At 43.6% G+C, this 12506-nt stretch overlaps 1 protein-coding gene across 1 annotated transcript in view; it reads right to left on the reverse strand.

Moving 5' to 3' along the window:
- The window catches only part of GPR160 (G protein-coupled receptor 160), a 24050-nt gene extending 12413 nt beyond the window's left edge, over positions 1–11637 (reverse strand). The window contains exon 1 of the mRNA XM_046003870.1: positions 11626–11637. The gene's annotated coding sequence lies outside the window, so the exon portion shown is untranslated. The remainder of the gene's footprint in view (positions 1–11625) is intronic.
- Positions 11638–12506: the final 869 nt, after the last annotated feature.

Consider the following 12506-nt stretch of genomic DNA (forward strand, 5'->3'; position numbering starts at 1 on the left):
CAGGTTCCCCCTTCTTTTTTTTTTAAACTAACTGTACCACTAGGTGACAGAATAGTGAGGGGATGTTTACTTTTATAGAAGCACTCTAATAAATGAATAAGGAATAAAAAAATTTGAAAATCACCATTCTGTAACTCCTGATGTATTAATGGAGGTAGCCAATGGTCATCAGTAGCTACTAACATCCAAAGGAAGAGAAGGAAGGATGTACCACCACCTAGGAAGTAGACTTGCTGAAAACAGAACCTGACCAAGCCTGTAGATTCAACTATTTACTTACAAAAAAACAGGACAAAAGAACATGTTACATAGCCCCAGGAGACACACTAAGCAAAATCCATGGAGGTTAACTCTCTGGGACAAACAACTTGTATGTTCAATAAACTGTATCAATAACAAATGATTAAATGAGACTTCAAATACATCAACTAAGTGCAATGTGTAGAACTTATCTGAATTCAACGAAACAAGTACATTTATGGGGTACCGGGGTGGCTCAGTTGGTTGAGTGTCTGCCTTGGACTCAGGTCATGATCCCGGGGTCCTGGTATGGGGCCCCACATCCAGCTCTCTGCTCAGCGGGGAGCCTGCTTCTCCCTCTCCCTGCTGCTTCCCCTGCTTGTGTTCACTGTCTTGCTTTAATAAATAAATAAAATATTTAAAAAAGAATTACTTTTATAAGACAACTGGAAATTAGAATACTGCCTAGAAATTTGACGGTATTAATGAGTTAATTTTTGGCATTATAATGGTATTTTACGATAGCTGAACTGTGGTCCCCCAAATTCCTATGTTGAAGCCGTAATCTCTAGTATCTCAGAATGTGACTTTATTTGAATATAAGGCCTTTAAAGAGATAATTAAAATGAAATGAGGCCACCTGTTGGGGGGTTACCTAATCCAATCTGACTGGTATCCTTATAAGAAGGAGAGATTTGGATGCACACAAGAGACACCAGGGCTGGGTGCACAGAGAGAAAAGATCACGCAAGGACATGCCAAGAAGGTGACTATGTAAGCCAAGGAATGCAGCCCTAAACAACTTCTATGGTAATTCAAAACCTGTAAAAATACATACTGAATTATTTACAGATAAGCTATATTCTCTGGAATTTGCTTCAAAATATCACAGAATATGTGTCTGGCCAGGGAGGGAGTTGATGGGAGTATAGATGGGGCAGGACTGACCACAGGTTAATTAATGGTTATTCTGTTTCTTTGTAGGTATGTCTGAAATTTTTCATTAATTTTTTAAAGGCAAAAACTTCCAATGATGAAAGAATTTATAGCAGACACCAGGAAAAAACAAACAAACAAACAAACAAACAAACAAACAGTCCAGAGGCTGGAAAATGAATGGCCAAGTGTTCAATGACTTAGCATCCTGCCACATGCAGTGTGGTCTGAGAGGCAGGGGCATCAGCATTACCTCGGAGCTTGTTAAAAATACAAAATCTCAGGCTCCAACTTGGACCTACTGAATCAATCTGCATTTTCATTTATTTATTTTAAAAAATATTTTATTTATTCGAGAGACAGCACAAGCAGAGGGAGAGGTGGAGAAAGAGGGAGAAACTGACTCCTGGCTGAGCTGGGAGCCCAATGTGGGGCTCAATCCTAGGACCCTGGGCTCATGACCTGAGCCAAAGGCAGAAGTTTAACCATCTGAACCACCTAGGCATCTCTCAATCTGCATTTTTAATAAAATCCCCAAAGGAACCACACATACTGATAACAGACTGAAAAAAGCTAGCAGGGGAGCAGGCACAGTGCAACCTAATTTCTACCTCAGGGCCTGCAAAACGCTCAGGAATTGCTGGCGCAGGTCAGTTTGGAAAGGGACTCAAAGGTGAGGCTAAAAACAGGATTGGATGCAAATGACAATTAGATCCCAGATCCCTTCCCTGTCTCAGTGCAACCGATGACTGCCTCTCCATGGAATAAGAAGAGGTTTTCTCCTCCAGCAAGAGTAAAATTTAGGTGGTCTCTGGCTGAACTCTGGAAAGACTTGAAAACGGAGGGATACCATGCTGAAAAAGAGGGAAACTAAGGAAAAACACACATATTAAAAGTTGAGACCTCTCCAGCCTTCTTTTCCTCACTTGGATTTTTGAATACTATTGGGTCACCCAGTAATGGGTCCATGGTCAAAGGAGCGAGACTGATACAAAGCAAAGGTCAAGCAAAGCTTTATTTCACGCCAAGCATCAAGAATCAAACTGACTGTCAAGCAGACCGGTTGAGGACACCCCTTACAGAGAGGGCGACCTTTCTCTTCTTTACAGACTAGCTTTTAAGGGCAAAGGCCATGTGCTTGGGCCTGGCCACGCACAGGTGACCAATGAGATTGTAACACAGAGAAAGCTGCACAGTCCTGCTAAGTCACACATAAGTCACACACAAGTGAATTACAGTTTACCCTATAGTAGATATCTGAACTAGCCTATCACCTTGGTCAGAAGTGGCGCCCAAAGGGCACCCAAAGGGCAGGGCCCATACTCCTTGGTAGCTAGGAGACAGTATGCACCCCCACTGATTGAATACCTCCACCTGGCCTGACCCACCCTCGTATTTGGGCTCTGTTACCTGGGACTGGTATCCAGGACTTGTTTTTAAGTAAGTTCCCTGAAGGGGTGGGTCGGGGGCCAGGGTCAAGATGGAGCTGCTCTGGCTAAATACGCCCTTACATTCCCCTCTTTTCTTTGGAGATTAGTCAAATCTTTGACTTTTCAGCCAGTTCTATGCCCCCTTTTTAACGGCTGCCAGACTGTTTTAATGACTCCAGTGTGATTTACCCAGAAACAGCATTTCTTCTCCTAGGGCTAAGCAGAGTCCCCTCTTTTTAGAAATACTATGTCAAGCCCTAATTGTCTATGTTTCCCACCTATACTTTAACAATAGGAGCAACAATGAACTCAATGAATTCATTGTTTTTTTGAGTCTTAGCTTTAGTCCACGATCCGCAGGGTCCATCAGCAGCGGTATCCATTTCTGGGGGGCATCCTTGTCCTCAGCTCCTTTGACATGACTCACGTGAATCCAGGCCCTGATGCCTTCTACTTTTATTGCCGTGGGGGTGGTCAGGATGACAGTAAACAGTCCCTTCCAGCAAAGCTCCAAGTTTCCCACTTGGTGGTTGCATATCCAAACCAAGTCCCCGGGTTGGTAAAGATGTGGTTCCACCTCCATCCCTGTCCCAGTGTGGGCAGTTCGGATCCCTGTGTGGGTTCTTTTTAAGACAGACTGTAATGCCTGTAGTGACTGGAGTACAGACTGATCAGTAATTTCTGCTAGGGCAACCTCCTGTAGCTGAGGACAGAGTGGGGGGAGTAGGGTCCTCTCGAACATTATTTCAAATGGGGTCACCTTGTTTAAGCAGGGTGTACATCACACCCTGAGGAGGGCGAAAGGAAGGAGATCCACCCATCCACTGCCAGTCTCAAGAATTAGCTTTGTCAATGTCCCTTTAAGAGTCCGGTTCATTCTCTCTCCTTTCCTGGAGCTCTGGGGCTGGTAGGCACAATGTAGTTTCCAATTAGTGCCCACGGCCTTGGCCAAGGCCTGTGAGACTGAACTCACAAATGCAGGGCCATTGTCTGACCCGATCACAAGTAGTAACCCAAACCTCCAGTAGCTTTTTGGCTACCACTCCTGCCATCTCATGTTTGGCGGAGAAAGCCTTTACCCAGCCTACCGTCTGTATAGATGTTGGCAGTCTTACCCTTGGCCATCTGTAGTGCCTTGGTGAGTGCAATTAGCTCCACTTTTTACGCTGAGGTTCCGTGTGGCAGGGCTGTCGTCCAGAGTTCCTGCTCAGGAGAAACCACCGCAGCCCCCACATACCTCATTCCATCGACCACGTAGCTACTCCCGTCTGTGAACTGAGTCGTCTCCGCATCAGGGAGGGGAGTGTCTCTGAGATCCGGCCTTATTCCTGCGACCCAGGTTAGGATCTCCCTGCAGTCTTGTGGGTGGTCAGCCAGCTCCTCTGGTAGCAATGTGGCTGGATTTAGCACCACCGGGGGCCGGAAAGTCACTTTCGGTTCGTTGAGGAGGAGGGCCTGATACCCCATCACTCAGGCATTTGTCATCCACCGGTTGGGTGGAGTCTGGAGAAGGCCCTCGATAGCATGGGTGGTGGTCAAGATGAGATTTTGACCCAAAGTCAATTTACTTGCATCCTTGACCAGGAGGGCCGTGGCAGCAATTATGTGGAGGCAAGGGGTGGGGGGGCACCTAGCAGCTACTTGATCTAGTTTTTTTGCTAAGATAGGCTACTGGCCTTTGCCAAGGCCCCAGAGTCTGAGTCAAAACTCCTTTGGCCACCCCTGCCTTTTCATCCACATGCAAGTGGAAGGGCTTGGTAACATCTGGGATGGCCAATGCTGGGGCACTCAGGCCGTTTGTAATTCCCAAAATGCTCCTTCTGCCTCAGCTGTCCACTCTATCATAGTGAGTCCTCCCTTAGCCAGTTCATAGAGAGGTCGGGCCATCTCCTCGAACCATGGTATCCACAGCCTATAGTAGCCCACCGTCCCAAGAAACTCCCTCATGGAGATCAAAGCCTAAATAAGTGGTGTGGCTCTGACAAAGCTGTGTTTTCATTGCTGACACCTGATACCCTTGTCCCTGCAGAGTCCTTAAGAGAGTTCTTGGCCCCTGCAAGCATGACTCAGTCCTCAGCAGCTATTTCCACTATTCCCAGTAACCCAGACAGATTCTTCCCTTCAAATCCTTCAATTTTCTGAAGTTTCCTCCTTAAATCTGGGGCTGACTGACTGGCAAAAGCAAGATAGTCAAAATGAGCTATCGTGCAACTTCTCTGAAGTTTACCTCAAGTTGTCTTGCTTAGGTAAACAAGCATTAAAAACAATCAAATCTAGAATTTAACATCCATAAAGGTGTGTTATTAAAACATAATTTTTCTCTCTGAAATAACCCTCATTTCCAGAGAGAGCCAAATCAGGACTAATTCATTTGAAAAACAAGTCCAGTTTTAACAAACTTGGCTTAAATATTTGCATAAGCTCAGCAAGAACAGTGAGTGATCATATAGATCTTTTAGAATCTGCTTTGCTGGAACTTCTTATAAGGACTCTCTAGGTTGAACTTTTAGTAGCCTCTCTGGGCCAGAAGCCAAGCCACGTAGTTGCCATCAGACATGCCTGCAATACCTATCGATTTGGGCGAATTCCTCTTCCTGAGGTCCTGCCCCTGCCAGGGAGTGACATTCTTTCCTCCCCTGGTGAGGCTGCTGGGAACTCTGTAAGCACAGTATCAGGCCAACAGTTCCAAAGGACTTTACGGCTCCAGGTTTTATAAAGTCAACCTTAGTTCCTTTAAGCTGTCTGATCATATCTGAGTCTTTTCAAATATGACATTCCAGTCAAAGCCTTGGTAAAATAACCAGTGTTTCCAATGATGTCCTGTTACAAGGAGAACAGATTCTTTTTTTTTTTTTTTAAGATTTTATTTATTTATTTGTCAGAGAGAGAGAGAGCGAGAGTGAGCACAGGCAGACAGAGTGGCAGAGAGAGACAGAGAGAGAAGCAGGCTTCCCGCCAAGCACGGAGCCCGATGTGGGACTCAATCCCAGGACGCTGGGATCATAACCTGAGCCGAAGGCAGCCGCTTAACCAACTGAGCCACCCAGGCGTCCCAAGGAGAACAGATTCTTATTGAACTTATGCAAATGACTGATTGCCATGGAAGAAAGAATACTTGTTGAGACCTTTTGGTTTCAGCGGGTTCAGATAGAGAGTAAGGCTGAATGCCTTGATTCGTTTACAAATGAATACTTTTACTCCCTGTAAGTTACAGATAACTTAAGAAAAAGTTTCTCTAGTCTGGAAGAACAAACATTACAGAACCAGACATGTTTAAAATAAGAAAAAACATTAAGAGACACATTACAATTTCCTTCAGTTCATCTAGTCCCATGTTGCTAATTCTGGTTTAGTCCGAATGCAGCTTTTACTTCTGGAAATTCTTACCCATTTCAATTCCAGGATTTTAACATATCAAAGGCCTGTATTTGTCCTGCATGAATATCCTCCCATATGAATTTCCTTTAGGGCAGAATTCATCTTACAAGAGAATTAAAATAATTACAAATGACAAAAACTCAGAATAGATATGGTTAAATATCAAGTGATGACCCTTATCAAAACATTAAAACTTTAGGAAATGTACAGAACCTCTAGAGTAGTTACAGCATTTACCCAAATGTAACCCAAGGTTTATCATTGGTTTAGCAGTACTTCCTCAGTAACTTAGCATATCAAGGAAAAAGCCTTATGAGTCAAAGAGATCTCATTTACAATTCTGGGCAGGCAAAGAGAAAATCATTTACATTTTCTTAGAACCATCTCAATCTCTAGTGAAGATTAAATATTAACCAATTGTGAACTGTTGCAACAGCAGTTAAGCATAAAACATGTTTACTAACAGATTTCAAAAGCACAAACCTAGTTCCAGCAATCAATCCTTTAGCATTTTAACCCATTTGGTTTAAAGTTTCAGGTTACCAAAGACTTTGAAAGCTACTTTAACAATTACCCATTAAAACTTTGAGACAGACAATTAACCATCAGTTTCATCATCTCTTTGTTAACAGATTTTAACATAAATAACATGAACTTATTTGATCTTAAGTAAACTTTGACTGAAGTTTCACATTTACTGCTGTTAACTCAAAAGACATGTTCACTCTGATTAACTCAACAAACTTAACTTAGTTCAAATACTGATTCACGTTCCACCTGGGCCCACTCCACTTTGAATGTTTACCTGAGACCCGGGTGGGAAGATCTGGAGTGGGGGGTGTTAGGTCCCGGGGCGGCTCTTATTGTTTCCCGACAGTGAAGAACAGAACAAAGTGCTGCCAGAAGGCAGAGAAAGGGTTCCCAGTTCTAGAAATCATCAGCTCCAAGAGAGGAGCAGACGCCATGCCTTCTCGCTAGCAAGAGGAAGGGGCTAGGCAGTCCACGTCGAGCCAGAGACGGCAAGGAACTTCCCTGAAACCAAGGGAGTTTCAGCAGCTGCTTGGGAATATTACTTAAAGTCTCTGTCTTGAGTTAGACTAACCACAGTTGGCTCCAGTTATAGCCAGTCATTAACAGAAGAAATGAGTAAGGGAAAAGCCCCACATCTATTAGGAGGAATGGAGAGGTGAAAGTCAGAGTCCCCTTACTCTCTGCTTGTCCCATTTCTTCAAACACAACAAACAATGCAACAGACAACAAAAAGACAGGACAAAAACAACCGCAGACCCAGCGGCCCTCACCCAGAGCCTGCCGCTGCTGGGGGTTTTCTTGGCCCCCTAGAGACGCTCGCCCGTGGGGATTTTCTCGGTCCCCTAGGGACGAGCAACACAACAGGCAACAAAAAGACAAGACAAAGACGACCAGACCCAGCAGCCAGTGGAGATTTTCACGGTCTCCTGCAACCACCCGCTGGTGGGGGTATTCTCGGTCCCCTGACCACCTAGGAGGACCCAAACCCCCTAGACGATCTACTAGAAGAGGGATGGGGCATCCCCGCATCCACTCCAGCCCTGGGGAGCATGGCTGCATCTGGCTTCTCCTCGGTGGGTCATACCCTGGAGCTCCACAACCAGCAGACAGACCAGATCTCACAGAATAAAATCTGGAGATCTTACCTCCGGAGGCTTTTCCCAGAAATTCTGATGCTGGCTCAGTTCTCGTAGTTTGATCGCGGATGAGCCCCCCGTTGGGTCCCCCAATAATGGGTCCATGGTCAAAGGAGCGAGACTGATACAAAGTGAAGATCAAGCAAAGCTTTATTTCACGCCAAGCATCAAGAATCAAACCGACCAGGGCACCTGGGTGGCTCAGTGGATTAAGCCGCTGCCTTCGGCTCAGGTCATGATCTCAGGGTCCTGGGATCGAGCCCCGCATCGGGCTCTCTGCTCCGCAGGTGAGCCTGCTTCCTCCTCTCTCTCTCTGCCTGCCTCTCTGCCTACTTGTGATCTCTCTCTCTGTCAAATAAATAAATAAAATCTTTAAAAAAAAAAAAAAAAGAATCAAACCGACCCGTCAAACAGACCAGTCGGGGCCACCCCTCACAGAGAGGGCGACCTTTCTCTTCTTTACAGACTAGCTTTTAAGGGCAAAGGCCATGTGCTTGGGCCTGGCCACGCACAGGTGACCAATGAGATTGTAACACAGAGAAAGCTGCACAGTCCTGCCAAGTTACACATAAGTGACCAACTGAATTACAGTTTACCCTATAGTAAATATTTGAACTAGCCTATCACCTTGGTCAGAAGTGGCGCCCAAAGGACACCCAAAGAGCGGGGCCCATATTCCTTGGTAGCTAGGAGACAGTATGCACCCCCACTGATTGAATACCTCCACGTGGCCTGATCCACCCTTGTATCTAGGCTTTGTTACCTGGGACTGATATCCAGGACTTGTTTTTAAGTAAGTTCCCTGAAGGGGGGGGGGGGCAGGGTCAGGATGGAGCTGCTCTTGCTAAATAGGCCCTTACAATACCATTATCACAAAAATATCTAACAATACTGACCTTGAGTCTACCCTAAGGAAATAGCCCAGATAATGCCCTACTGATCAATATGAACTACATATCCAAAGATCATCAGACATTCAAAGAAAATCTCTACTATGAAAAGTCAAACCCACAAGAAGAAATAGACAACTTGGAGGAAAGAGATGCATTCAACATTAGGAGAAAACTTGATTTAGAAACTCACTGTTTTCAGGAAGGAAATACTACATCCATGAACAAGCAGAGAGGCTATTTAAAATAATAACAACAGAAAATCAACAACTGAATGGACAAACAGCAGTCTATCCACACAATGGAGTATCACTCAGCAATAAAAAAGAAATAAAGTACCAAAATTTGCAACAACAGGGATAATCTCAAAATCATTATGCTGAATGAAAGAGGCCAGGACAAAAGAAAAAGAATGCACATTGCGTGATTCCATTTATATAAAATCTTAGAAAATGCAAACTTGCCTATAATAAGGAAAGCAGATCCTCAGTTGCAAAGGAGATAGGGAGGGGCAACAGGGAGAAATTACAAACGGGCACAAGGAACTTTGGGGGGGGGGCGACAGCTGTATTATCTTCTCGTGGGTGCAGACTATGGCAGAAGGTATCAAATTGTACACATAAATATGTGTTGTTTATTGTATATTAGTTATACTTCAATAAAGCGGTTTTTAAAAAAGATTTTATTTATTTATTTGACAGAGAAGAGATACAGTGAGAGAGGGAACACAAGCAAGGGGAGTGGGAGAGGGAGAAGCAGGCAACACAGGGCTTGATCTCAGCACCCTAGGATCATGACTTGAGCCAAAGGCACACGTTTTATGACTGAGCTACCCAGGTGCCCCAATAAAGCTGTTTTTAACCCACTGAGCCACCCAGGTGCCCCTTTAAAGCTGTTTTTAAAAAAGGAAAGAAAGACAGAGGACAGAGGGACCTAATGCATGGTACCATGAGCATGTAATCAGCAAAGTCACACTGTGAAAAATTCTGAAGGTCAAACGGTTCAGTTCTTCAACAGAAGAACAACAACAGAAGAGCAAAAAAGAGACTTAAGACATCTCAGAGGCACCTGGGTAGCTCAGTTGTTTGAGTGTCCAACTCTTAATGTCAGTTTAGATTTTATCTCAGGGTTGTGAGTTCGAACCCCATGTTGGGATGGTTATTAAAAAAAAAAAAAAACTCAAATAATTTTTTTTAAAAGAGTAAGACTGAAGTCTCCAGGGATACACATTTGGGTGATAAAACTATTTTTCAGAAATACAAGAAAGTGATTGCTCTATGAGCCTTGTCACTTTGGGGGAGAGGAGCTGGGGATGGAGACATCACACAGAAGGGCTGTATGGGGCAGAGGCCTACTTCTTTATTTCAGCGGCAGTTACAAGGGCGTTCATCTTATAGTCCAGTGAGCTATACATTTTTCTGTACATCACACCATCTAAATTAGCAGGGCATAAGGCTGTGGAAGAAATTTCTAGGAGAAGATGGACCTTCCAAATTCCTTTGAGTGTACCTGAAGAGATTTACAGCATAGGGAAGAGTTTATGGTGGAATTAGTGATAAATATAAAGAAATAAAAAAGACGAAAGGGAAACAAAAATGTTGTTCAGGAAAGGAAATACAACTGTAATAAACACACAACACTGGCTAGCTGTGGATGGTTTTTGCAGAGTCCTGCTAACATTAACACTGGATACTGCTCTAAACATGCTTGGAACACAGTGATACAGATAGCATGGGACCTGGAAGAGTGCATGGATATAGCAATGGTGGTAGTGGGGCTTCCCAGCAAGACGGAGAGACCTGGGTGGTCACCTTCCCTTTGGGAAGTAAACAGCCAATGCTGGAAGTGAGAAACGCTGAATGTGTAGTGAGCATGTCACCAGAGGTGTGAAGGTAAATATTGTCAGCAAAAGGAACTGAAGTTGCCTGTGAGGAGCAGGCAGGAAAAGGCGACTTTTTTCTTTCTTTCTTTCTTTTTTTTTTTTTTAAAGTCCTGACCCAACTAGGTAATTCTTTTGAACATGTACCTTCATTACTTGGGTAAAAATTAAAGTTATATCTGAAAATGACAATAAGGAAATTTTACTTTAAAACAGAAGTCTGTATTTCACCTATTTTTAGGGCACACCGTTCTCCAACATTTGTTATTATTTTTTTTTTTTAGGAATTTATTTATTTGACAGAGATCACAGGTAGGCAGGGAGGCAGGCAGCGAGAAAGAGGAGGAAGCAGGCTCCCTGCTGAGCAGAGAGCCTGATGCAGGACTCGATCCCAGGACCCTGAAGTCATGACCTGAGCTGGAGGCAGAGGCTTAACCCACTGAGCCACCCAGGCACCCCATTTTTTATGTCTTGAGTCAGGATGCTGATGGCCTCTTACAGTAACTGTCCTCAGCATAAACATTTTTCACAGAAATACTATCTAGGGGCGCCTGGGTGGCTCAGTGGATTAAGCCGCTGCCTTCGGCTCAGGTCATGATCTCAGGGTCCTGGGATCGAGCCCCGCATCGGGCTCTCTGCTCTGCAGGGAGACTGCTTCCTCCTCTCTCTCTGCCTGCCTCTCTGCCTACTTGTGATCTCTCTCTCTGTCAAATAAATAAATAAATCTTAAAAAAAAAAATACTATCTAGATTCTGCATCCCATTATGTCAGTTTGTCTTCTTACAGCTCATGTGAAGCTAGATCATTTGATTGAGGTTTGTGCCATACTTCTCTGCCTCAGGGGTACCTTCTCCCTGAGACTGTTAGACTATGCTGTTCTGCAACAAAGTTTCATCTCATGGTTTATCATCCATTTATCAACCTTGCCTGAATCAATTACCATACTGGGAAAACTGATTTTTCTAATTCCAGGATTCACTCTGCTTTCATGAACTGGCAGGTTTTTTTCTTGGCCAGGAAATATATTTTGGATTTGTTTTTATTCAGTGTGTTATAATCCAGCACCATCATTATTCTTTTGAATGCTTGATTTTTTTCCCAAATTCCTCTTGAAGCTTCCTTCAAGCTAGCTCCTGTATCCTCTTGACAGGTCTCAGACTCTAAAAGTGCTTGTTTGCTTTATGGCATCTTGAACTTCTGTCCACCCAGAGTCATTTTTTTCAAGGAATCCTACCTTTTATTGAAAAAATGGTATTTAGAAAGCAACATCTGAGCTCAAGGTACACGTTACACTGGGGTGTCACTGTGTCTAGGCCCTTTCAGTAGATGTGGCTAGAAATTAATTTTTTTTAATCAAGAGTTTATACTGATAACCTCCAATTCAAAGCTAACATCACATGATTCTTCCTTTCTCTTCACCTCATTCCGTATTTTTATCTCCCTTCTCCCAAAGTTAGAACCTCGTTCCCAATTACATTCGTATGTTTGACTTATTCATTATTCTGGCTCTAATACATATATGTTTTTTAAAGATTTATAATTTATTTATATGACAGAGATCACAAGTAGGCAGAGAGAGAGGAAGGGAAGCAGGCTCCCTGCTGAGCAGAGAACCCGATGCAGGGCTCGATCCCAGGACCCTGGGATCATGACCTGAGCCGAAGGCAGAGGCTTTAACCTACTGAGCCACCCAGGCGCCCCTGACTCTAATACATATTAGTTTCTGACTTAATATATTGGACCATTGCCAATAACTAACAATGAAATGAAGGGCAATATGTCTTCTCACTCTTTTTGTCCCTACAACATATCCCACTACCATGTACAGTCAGAGCACTGTCTTAAGTTACCAAACTATCTTTTTTTTTTTTACTTTGTGTTTATGTAACCACTTTGTTTTTATTAGTAGCTCTTTGTACATTCAATTATAGGCTTTGCTTTGTTTTCATTTTATATAATTGAATATGCAAAATATTTACATGGTTTAAAGTCAAAACTCTATATAAAAGAATACCCAGGAAAGTCCCATTTCCTTCCTTATTCCCCTCCAAACAAACCCACCACCCACTTACCACTTGTTTCTGGT

Source organism: Meles meles, chromosome 4 (genome assembly GCF_922984935.1).
Source record: "Meles meles chromosome 4, mMelMel3.1 paternal haplotype, whole genome shotgun sequence".
Lineage (NCBI taxonomy): Eukaryota > Metazoa > Chordata > Mammalia > Carnivora > Mustelidae > Meles > Meles meles.